Source organism: Photinus pyralis, unplaced genomic scaffold, assembly GCF_008802855.1.
Source record: "Photinus pyralis isolate 1611_PpyrPB1 unplaced genomic scaffold, Ppyr1.3 Ppyr1.4_LG7, whole genome shotgun sequence".
NCBI lineage: Eukaryota > Metazoa > Arthropoda > Insecta > Coleoptera > Lampyridae > Photinus > Photinus pyralis.
In genome coordinates, this window is record NW_022170738.1 from 28,396,733 (window position 1) to 28,407,896 (window position 11,164).

Genomic DNA, 11,164 nt, shown 5'->3' on the forward strand with positions numbered 1-11,164 from the left:
ACACAGACACTAATCGTTACTTGATTTTAATCCGTGCGATTAGTTAACCAGGCTAGACCTGAGTTCTCACAAGAAACACCGACCATAATAATAATAACGTTTATTGCGTACAGAAAATATACACAAAAGGAGGAAATTCGGTAAAAACCGTTCTTCCATTTCCCCTTAAAATAAAAGTTTACATTTTCTCGTTCCTAAATTGCGGAGGTATATAATTACAATAAGTAGGTAGGTATACATCTAAAATATAAATCATACAAAAAGTGTAACATGGTTAATTGAAAAATAACAGTATGCAAAAACAAAAATTGAACTACAAAAATTAATCCTCATAATAATAATAATAATAATAATAACTACATTTCCTTCCAGGTGAGATTTCTAACGAATTCTTTACTGAATTTTTTGAAAGTCGACGGTGGCATTTCAATTTTACTTAATATACTAAATTTAAGAGATATGATGCTAAATACTCAAACGACCCTTCATATTTTACGGTTGCATGTTGTGGAAGTGTAAAGCTATTTATTCTTATATTAATATTGTGCATTTCTGATCTTCTTATTAACAAATTATATAAGTATGGTGGTTCTTGAGTATGATAAATCTTATGTAATATGACTAAGCTTAAGTAAGTAATTCTTTCAAACATGGTATGTTCATTAAGCATAACCAAAAAAGGTGTAACGTGATGACGATAAGGTATATTACAAACAAACCTCATGCATGCGTTCTGAATCCTTTGGATTTTATTTTTGCTGTATGCATATGAGAAGTAGTAGTAAACCGTACAGCAATAGTCTACGTGGGGATAAACTAGCGCCTTGACAAGTTTAAGTTTAGTATCCTGTGAAAGCTTATCTTTAAGATGGTATAAAGACTTCAATTTAAAAAAAGTAATTTTATAAACCTGATCGACATGCTTATCAAAACTTAATCTACTGTCCATGATTACACCTAAATTTTTTATGCATTCTGTCCAGCGAATGTAGATACCATCCATTGACAAGCTACTATTGCAGATTAAGCTTCTCTGCTGTTGTGAGCCTATACACACAGCTACGGTTTTAGTTGCATTTAGCCTTAGTCCATTCCTTGTACACCACTTTGAGACACTATCCAAATCCGCATTTAATAACTTTATTGTTCCTTCGATATCTCGCACTGAGCATGACTTATATATTTGTATGTCATCTGCATACAAATGAACACTAGCATGCTTTATCACGTATGGTAGGTCAAAGGTAAAAATAGAGAACAAAATGGGACCTAATATACTACCCTGTGGTACTCCTCTTTTTATTAGCATAAAGTCAGAGATATTGTCCTGATCAACTTTCACCCTTTGCCTACGACCACACAAATAACTTTGAAACCAATGTAGGGTGAGTTGATCTAAACCGATGTAAGATATCTTGGCCAATAAGAGTTTGTCACTCACCAAATCGAACGCCTTGCTTTGATCTAATAACACCAGAATGCAAGAAAGAGATTTATCATAAACCGAAGCTATATCACTACTGACTTTTAGTAACGCCGTCGCAGTACTGTAATGTTTTCGAAATCCCGACTGCATAGATGGTAGTATTTATTTTCTTTTAAATGCTCGATTAGCTGTTTTGCCACTAACTTTTCTAAAATTTTGGAAAAAACTGGCAAAATTGATATTGGCCTTAGATCATTTAGCGTCTGAGGATTTTTACATTTAGGTAATGGAATAATATCCACCATTTTCCAACAATCGGGCATTGTGCCTCGTTTAATAGAATCATTTAAAATATTTCTTACTAGTCAGACAGTAGGGTAAAATTAAGTTAATCATTTATATATTCAATCCATCATGACCGTATGAAATATATCATTAACTTCCTTTAAAGAAAATGTTTTACCACTTAAATTATTGTTTTTGAAGTATGTCACCTCGTTTAAGTCTATGCTTGTGTTACCTGCCGGTTTGAGGAAAAAATTATTTATTATGAATTATGAATACAACGATGTACGGTACAAAAAAAACAAAGTTGGCAAATGGAAAATTTGTCCGATACGTATTCTCGCAGGATTAGGGCGTTGTGCGCGAGTGCACCATCCTGTTGAAACCAACAGTTTCCAACCTTTGTTTTTTCTGTGTGCCATATATCGTTGTATTCGTAATAAAAACTGATACTGGCAACATAAAAAACGAAAAAAAAACCAGTTTTTCTAGTTTTTCTCGAAAACCTGAGGTCACTTGAAAAAGTGCAGTTACAAAACTTTTTCATTTTTTATTCTCTATAGTTTTACTTCAAACATTTTCGCGTAAAATTGCAAAATGCCACCTCTTCCGACCCTTGAGATTTAGCCCACAAAAAATTCAGCTGTTAAATAATATTTTTTTAAATTAATTTTTTTATATTTTTGGATCGGGATCGGGGACTAATTTTTGTTTCTAAAAAATCATTTTAGAGCTATTTAGCCCGGACTAATTCTTTGATACATTAGGTACATTTTCAAGCGCAATCTCGGTGATGATGGTGGTGATGTTCACCCTAGTGTTCACCACTTATATCTACCTTCTTTGTATTCATTTGGACAATTCGCAAGAGTGTTGTAGATACTGTGACATATTACTGCAGATTTTGAATTTTGGAGCATTCAACATGGTTATGCAAAGTCAGCGCCAGCGCTCTTACTATAAGATTAACATTTCTCACTAATTATGGTGATAACGTGTATGTTAAGTTGTTAAGTTAGACGCTTATGCTCTCTCCGATCGCTCGCTCTCTTGTTCGTTCGTTCGCTCCCTCGCTCGCTCGCTCGATGGCTTCATGTTCATCAATTTAAAACAAAATTCTTTATAAAATTTGTACATCCGAGTTCGTTAAGTGGCAATGTAGGTCAAAAAGTAAGGTTTGTGAAGCGAATTGCGTAAAATTCAAACTGGGCATTGCTTTAGAGATATAATGCGTAGTGCCAAAAGTTGAGCCTAATCGATTCAACATTCACAGTACATTTTGGTCATCCCGGCCATTTATAAACCGAATTGCATGAAATTCAAACTGGGAATAGTCAGTATCGAGATCAGTATCATATAATATGCAATGCAAAACTTTAAGTCCATTAAATTCAAAAACACACACCACTTGGCCTCTCCGTCATTTGTGTATCGAATGAAATGAAAATTATATTTTTCCAACCTAAACCTGCCTTTTCTGTTTATTAATGAATTCTGCATAGAACAGTAAGGGCAGTTGGTAATTACACCCCTTTGTCTACAATGACGAGCTTTTATAGAAAGTGGAAAGAAACGAACATTTGTGCAGACATAATGCAACATTTTTAATAATATAAGTACTTCATCAGTTAGTTTTTTAAATTGGATTAGATTCACAGACATGACAAGTACTTGCAGTAAAATTTTTTCGAAATATGATACCAGGTGGAAATGTTCTTGCCGAGGTTCTTGCGCTAACGGACATTTGTAAAAGAAATCTTCCTTTGGTCCACCCTAACAGAAAAAAACGCAGCTCTTTACAATGTTTGAATAATGACATCACAAAATCTCCGGTGAACGGACGGATGAACGGACGGAGGTACAGAATTAACACAGGTAGGTATTAGTAGCATTTTTCCTGAAAAATACTTGAAGAGTATTGTCGTATTTTCTATATCATTATTAGGGCTATTTCCTGTTTTTGTGACCAATAGTAAAATGGCAGACAATTCCAACTATGACCTTTACTTATATGTTGAAATTTCCGTGATTCAGACCGTTACGCAAATTAGTTGCTACAATACCGAATGAATGTCACTTTACCATTAATCACAAACAGAAAGATATTTACATTGAAGTGGTATACAATTTATTTCGAACCGAAGAAATGGTAACACGTAAAACAAGGCACTAGGCAAAGGTATGGTCCGCTTACGGCACATTCCCGCTAACATCGACTTTTTTTCACTTCTAATTATCCAAAAACAAGTTTATGGCTTTATGAATGGCATTATAACTGTAAATCCACGTAAAGGCAACCGCCAAAACGCACAACGACGCTGCTTCTGGTTTAGACGACCGTAACATAAAATTCAATTTAACGAAAAATATTCGCTTATTAGTATAATTACAAAGTAAAATAGAAACTTAAAGCATGTAAACAATAGCTGAAAAATCAACGATGTGCATCTGTGGTTAATACGATCGCGTTATGTGTTTTGATACGGAATAATGGCGACGTGCGTCACTAATATGTTATTAATTGAAAATTGGGGTTTTACTTTTCAATATTCAGCATATATGTAGATAAAAACATTACTTTCTTCTCGGATTCGTTAAGTGGGTCATGCGTAAATTATTTTTGAAGTAACTTGATTTCCCTTGCATTATTAAGAAAAGTTAAGACCTGAATCTCATGTATGTCCATTTGTCCGCTTTTATAATGCCGTAACGTGTTTGCTATTAATTAATTAATATTCGAGACTGCTTACCATAGGCCACGGCCACGGGCCAGATTCTAGTGTGTTAGTGAATAAACATTTTTATCAGAATAAACGAGAATTTCTGGTCACGCGCTATTTAATTAAAGCACCTGCAGGTACATTTTGGAATCATCTGACAAGAGTGCTTTGATGGAGTATATCAAGCTCCAGGCTGAGGATATTTGTTCAATCACAACCTCCAACATTGGTTTTTACAATGGTCGTTGGCTTTTGTAAAATTCTATGCCAGCAATTTGTTAAATAATCCATTGCATTTGAGTTTTTAAAATAAACTGTCTAGTTTTAGTTCTCTTTCAAAGTTGTAAGTACTTTCACACTTTCACAGACCTTGAAAGGATGGATTCGTTAGACAGAAATCTAATAAAGTAAAACAAGTAAATGTTTTATGTGATATTCAATCAAGATTTCGACAGTCGAATATATAAGTTGTTTTATGGGCATTATTATAAATCTTTTTCCCTTGATTATAACGCCCCATGTTCAAAGATTCGTGGGCTAAATGTAGGAGCAGCATTTCAAGTATTTGTACCGCATTTTTATGAATATCTACACGTTAAAAGATGTGCCAAATTATTCACAGAACAGCGTCCTAGCCCAAAGCAAAAATCACGCTCTTTTAAAAGAGAATCTTAAAAAATGGCAAGTGTAGGGAAAAACGTTTCCCACGAAAGTTTATTATTTAGCGAAGTAAAATAAAATTACTCAATAAAAAGGGTAGGTTTCTATTTGAAAAAAATAGTTGCCCTACATGTGATCCTTAAGGGACAATGTGAAAATGCGCATAGCATCATTAAATGAGTCCCTCAATATAAAGAATAATTTAATATAAATTGATATGCTCACAAAAGAAATGACTCCTACACCTCAATTCGTCTGGCTTATACCGGTAAAGTTTAACCTAAATAAATCATCCCCTGAAACTGATATCTTTTCAATGCAAAAATATTTGTTTCTTTATTATTTGTATTAATGTTCTGCTCCGAATTCCATGTCTTAGTTATGCTCGGAATTTGTCCTTTATTCAATTAATAATTAATTCGAGATCTTTTTATGATACGCTATCTTGTAAATACCTCGAACCTAGCTCCACTTTGTAATTTCATACGCGCGTTTTTTAAATTTTTGGTTGTGTTAATTGCTAATAATTCATTTATTGTCTACAATCAAGCAACGTTGTTCCCGGTAGTGCTCGTGTTTTAATGGATAACCACTCGAAAACTTTGCTTGTTAGAAAAAAAACAGTTGTATGACGTCACGACGCTCAGTCGAATATTAAAAATAGTTTTTGACAGTTTTCCATAATATATGCCTAATGTACACGGTAAGCTCAGGCAAAGTAATGGTGGGTGGGGGGTGAATAATTTCGTGAATAATGGGTTTTCGTGCATTAGCCAAAACGAAGCAAAAAGGAAATAGAATAATAGTAAACCGGATAGGCGCCACTTAGTATAAATAGTAAATTTCAAAAGAGAAGGAGAGTACTTACCGAAAGGGGGAACAAGGCAAATTAAGAGATCCTTGTTCTGGTCTTAATAAGCGAAAGAAATAGGGTAGAACATAAACAATAATTGTTGTCACAATCGAGGGTAATTTAATACATGATCTCAAAATATTACAGGACACTGAAATATCTAGATCTGAAATGTCAACATTTAAATATAAATCACTGTTTAGAAAAAAGGGACCAACTTGTAGTCAACTTGAGCTCAGAAGGGCGCGTTTCTGACTTATCTGGAACAGATAACACAAACAAACAAGAGGGAAAGTTAATAGCGCGGCACATAGTTGCTAAAACCGTAATTAACACCCAATAAGAATCAATAATTCAATTTACGTTAAATAAACAAAAGCAAAATTTTGATCGACAACGAATCGTTCGTACAAAACGGTATAATAAAAAGCATAAACGTGACGTTAACTCAAGAAAACTGCTTTACTATGCACAAATAACTAAATTTCTATACAACAGATGTAATGTAATTAATTCAAAAAGTAAATAAGATATAACACTAGCAATTTTTTTGTGAACACAAATAACTAAATAAAAATCGTAGATATCGGGTTCGAATTAGACATCGTTAACTTAAAAAAACTAATTTACAGTTCATATAATAAAGGATATGAAACGTAGTTAAGCTAGTAGATAGAAATGAATCTTCGGAGTAACAAAAGCATTGCGTAGAAGAAATCGGGTCTCGGAAGGTATTTTTAGTAGCGACAAAAAGTGCTGTAGGTACAACGTAAAATAAGAAAAAATCCATTTGTTGCTGGTGTTGTTATAAATTAACCAGCCAATAATAGCAAAGATGGCAATAAAGTAAGACAATGCAGTTCTGTAATTTCGAATTTGTTATAGTTTCCCTTATGAATTACATAACATTCAGTAAAAGTTTTACTATTTACTTTTTAATTGTTATACAGATGTACTAGTTACTCGCTAATTAGTTAGGTATCCTACAATATGAGATTATGAGCTATGTACTTAACGATTATACATTGCAACTATAGGTACATCCGTCACTGCCTGTAGGGTGATAAGGTTAATGGCTATGTGTCTATGATCTCAGTTTAATTCATTGCGCTTGAATGAAACTGTGTACTATGTCTAATTGAGGAAACGCAGAACAGCTTTGAAGATTAACAATCCATCAAGCTATCAACGTAAAGTTAAATCTGTTTTTATACCGTTTTAATTACCAGTACAACTCGTTCATCGTTCATTAACAATTACAAAATTAGTAAAACAAACAAGATGCCTTTTACCCAAAATTGTGCTGAGAACTGAACTTTAACAATGGGTAGAGTAAACGGTAATTTGTATTTTAACAACACAAAAATATGAAGATAGATCAGTGTGTGAAAGTGGCGCATAAGGGCGCGTTACATAATGCATAAACGTAACATGATGGAATGCGAAATTTTAATTAAACTACAGTTAAATTCGAAACAAAGATAATAAATATACGTTTCCTGCAAATTTTACATCACACTGCTATTTCAACTTTACATAATTGGTGCACATTGATGCAACGAAATCCTGTTCATTATTCAGACACTAGTGGTTACTACAAATCTTTTTTACGTTACAATACCATAATTAAGCGTGGGGTTATTGAAGATAACTAAATTGTATCTCGCTCAGATACGTACCTTTTATTGCAAAACAACCGCCTTCTGTTTTAGGTAGGTAGGTACGTTCTTATTTGCATACGTATACCGTACGAAAGCTTCTAGGTATTGGGTGATGAAATACGCACGTTACAACCTTGTTCTATACTTTAAATATATTTTCGGAGCTGCATGAAATTATGTAGCTTTGAATGAGTGCAATTTACATTCAATAATCGCTTTGACTGATTTCAACACAGTGCGTTGATTACTATGTTTATACAAGTACCCAAAGTTATATTTCAACGTTCAGTGCCTTTGTGAATCAATGTACTAGCGGGCCCTACTCGCAGGAGTTTGGAAATGTTAGTGTTAATGCTCGGAATTAAGATATTGACTTTTTGAGAATTTGATCATTAGATCATTCCAGAACACAAACTGCTTGCAACATTCTCGTGAATTATTTTCCATTCAGAAGTACATCGTTTCCACGACGAATTCATGCCATTCCCTGAACTCTAACCGTTGAAATCACGACTGTAACCATGTCCAAATTTGACTTCGACCGGCGCGAAATTTGATCACGCCTGAATTTTTCCACCAGCTAATTAACTACTTCGACTAGATTTAGGTGTGTTTGACACTCCCCCCACCTTAACTTTTGGAACTAAGCGAAGTTTTCACAATAGAATTCATTTGTTTTACCAATCATATCCCCAGGAGAACAGTTTGCCAGACACATCGAACTTGCGTAAGGGAAAATTCTGGCAGAATTGGGGAAAACCCACGTCAGATCTGATTCAGGTGGACTGTCATGCCATTTGTTTCGTCTTGGTCCAATAATCTGACGCTTCTAAAGGTACGGTTTCGCTGGTTTCTTGTTACGAGTTTTCTGACACTTTTTTACACACTACTTGCACCACCTCTACAGCTAAACCCGACGTCCTGAATCGCCCGCAACCACATCTCCGACCCTCCGTCTTTTGTTTCCAGGTAAGTGTGAGGTCGGATGTGGTGAGATACACTCACTTCTTTTTCGTTGACTTAGCCATTAATTGTCTGTCTAGTAAGACCGAACCAGGGACCGAACGGATAAGTGGCAGTACTCAGACCACAGAAAACCAAACTGGTATTATGGGTTGAAGTGGCATGCGATTTACAGAACCAAAATTTGAAGGCTCAACTTTGACCCCACTGACAGATATAGTGAATTGGTCTGTGCTGCGCTCATTGGACCAATATACGTCTAGTACGCCAAAGACAGTTAATTTGCAACTTGTTACATAAATAGCTATTAAGTCCCTGGTTATTGTAATTGCTGAGATCTCAGCAATTACAATACTAGCTAGAGACTTCAAATTTTCACTAAAAGCTTTCTGCGCTTTCATCACGCATATGCTGATCGATTAAAGTTTTTATCAAAAACTAAAACAATTTTCTGCGCTGTCTTTACCAAAAGTTAAAAAAGTATTCACATTTCCAGCAGATAGACGTAGGAAAAAAAACGGTTATTTTAATTAATCTTTCCCAAATTCAATTCTAAACAAGACACCATAACATACTGCTATTCACGGTCGATTACGAAATATAATTACTAAGACTTAATTGTTAAGGGGGACACGCGAAGATCAAACAAAATTGCTGCCGGTACTAGGTATCTAGAAAAATTTAGTTTCGCTTTACCATTAATTACGGTACCTAAACAAAATTTTCCAGATGTCAGAATAATATTCTCCAGCATAACTCACGACAATTAAATTATAGCAAATGTCATTGAATACGATTTAGTCCTGCGATTTTGTAACATTTTCCACGTACAGGTTAAATCTTTCGTCAGACACACGCGTGGTGTATTTCAAGTATGAGAAAATCACGATTTCGTTAACTAAGACATCGGAATGCGGTAAGAAAATTATTATTTATTAGTTATTACAAATGGGAAGTAATATTTAAATCATCGACAGGCGACGTTGAGTCTGTCTTGCTCGAAGTTGAACATTTAAGAAATGCTAAATAGTTGCCTCGGTAGGTAGTTGCATAAATTAATTGCTGGAAATGTTTCAAATTTAAAGCTCTATTTTGCCACAAGCGCTTTCTTGATACAGGAAATTGACTGCTAAAGTGTCGTGAGAGCACTGAAAGCACTTATAACACGTGTGCAAAAGGAAAGAGTATATAACACGATTTATTGTTTCTATTCTTTCAGTGGTAAACAAACACACGGCTTTCTAAACCATATTATCTATAACGGTCTTTATGTCAGATTTAGCATGATCACTTGGATGTTGTTACGGCTGCTCTCATAATAGCACTATATCTATAATACTCGTCAGGCAAGAATGCCGGTTATAGAACACCTGATCCCGGTCTACAATCATATGTTCTTCATTCTAGACCGATATTAATCCTTTTGTGACCAGCATTCTCCCCTTGCGAGCCTTATGTGTTAATAATTGATAATTACTTGGTTACACGTGATAATTTTGATTAATAATTGACGAAAACGTTTAGATGAATCAAAATGAGAATAAAATCTATTTGGATCGCCGTAGATTAAATTTTGAATGCCATACGTTCGATATGAACGCTATTAATGAAAAAAGTGAAACTAAAACCACACGGCTACGCCTCGTGGAAAGTAGATTCGGATGACCTCTAGCGGCAAAAAAAGAATTATGAAATAAAAACTCTATCAACAAAGCTAACTGCAGCAAGATTATAGGAGAAATGCGCAGATGGCATAAAGGGTAGTAAAAGGAATATTAAAAGAATTTAAAAACGTTACAAATTTTCGAATTATCTCTTTCGATTTGGAATATCCTTCAAATCCATAAGATTCATGTTTTCTAAGACGATTCGAATTCGTATGATATTCAGAAATCTTAGGGTATAAATTTAAAATGATCCTAGAAATTGACGAAAGTAAAACAAAATCACCAATAACCCACAATAATATAGTGTACTAGTGCTTCTTCATCCTAAAAAACTCTTCGAATTCTTCTTCTGCATCATACGATTCGCATTTTGAATATTTTGGATTTTTATGATTTTTTGGATCATTTTGTTTATATAAATTCCTCCCCTTCTAAAGATTCGAATTCTTTAGTTTTTCATAATCCACTCTCAGGTTCTTATGAATTGGGATTGTTTGTTCGAGTTCTTGCAATTTTTATTTTCCACGGACTATTAGATTCCTCGTATGCTTCATACCCTTCAAGTTAAAGTTCTTCATATTTAAATCCTCCAAACTGCAACACTTGAAATTCTGCAAATCTTAGTCTGAAGTCTCCGGAATATTCCCCTAGAAAATTCCCTTTAGAATATTTCACCCCAAGAGGTTGATAATTTTAATTACCACCTCCTTTAATATGTAAAACATAATTTCGAGGTTATTTGTAGTTGTTGTTTGTCAATTTAGACGCCGCCGGTTTTTATATTATTAATTTATAAGTATTTTTGTTAAGTTAGATTAAGTTCCATTTATTTTTGTTTTGTTTCAGAACTGTTAGAATTTTTTCCTTTTCAATCTTTCACACGCTTCGTGCGGTTTTACAAATTTCATATGTTTACTTCGATTTATGAC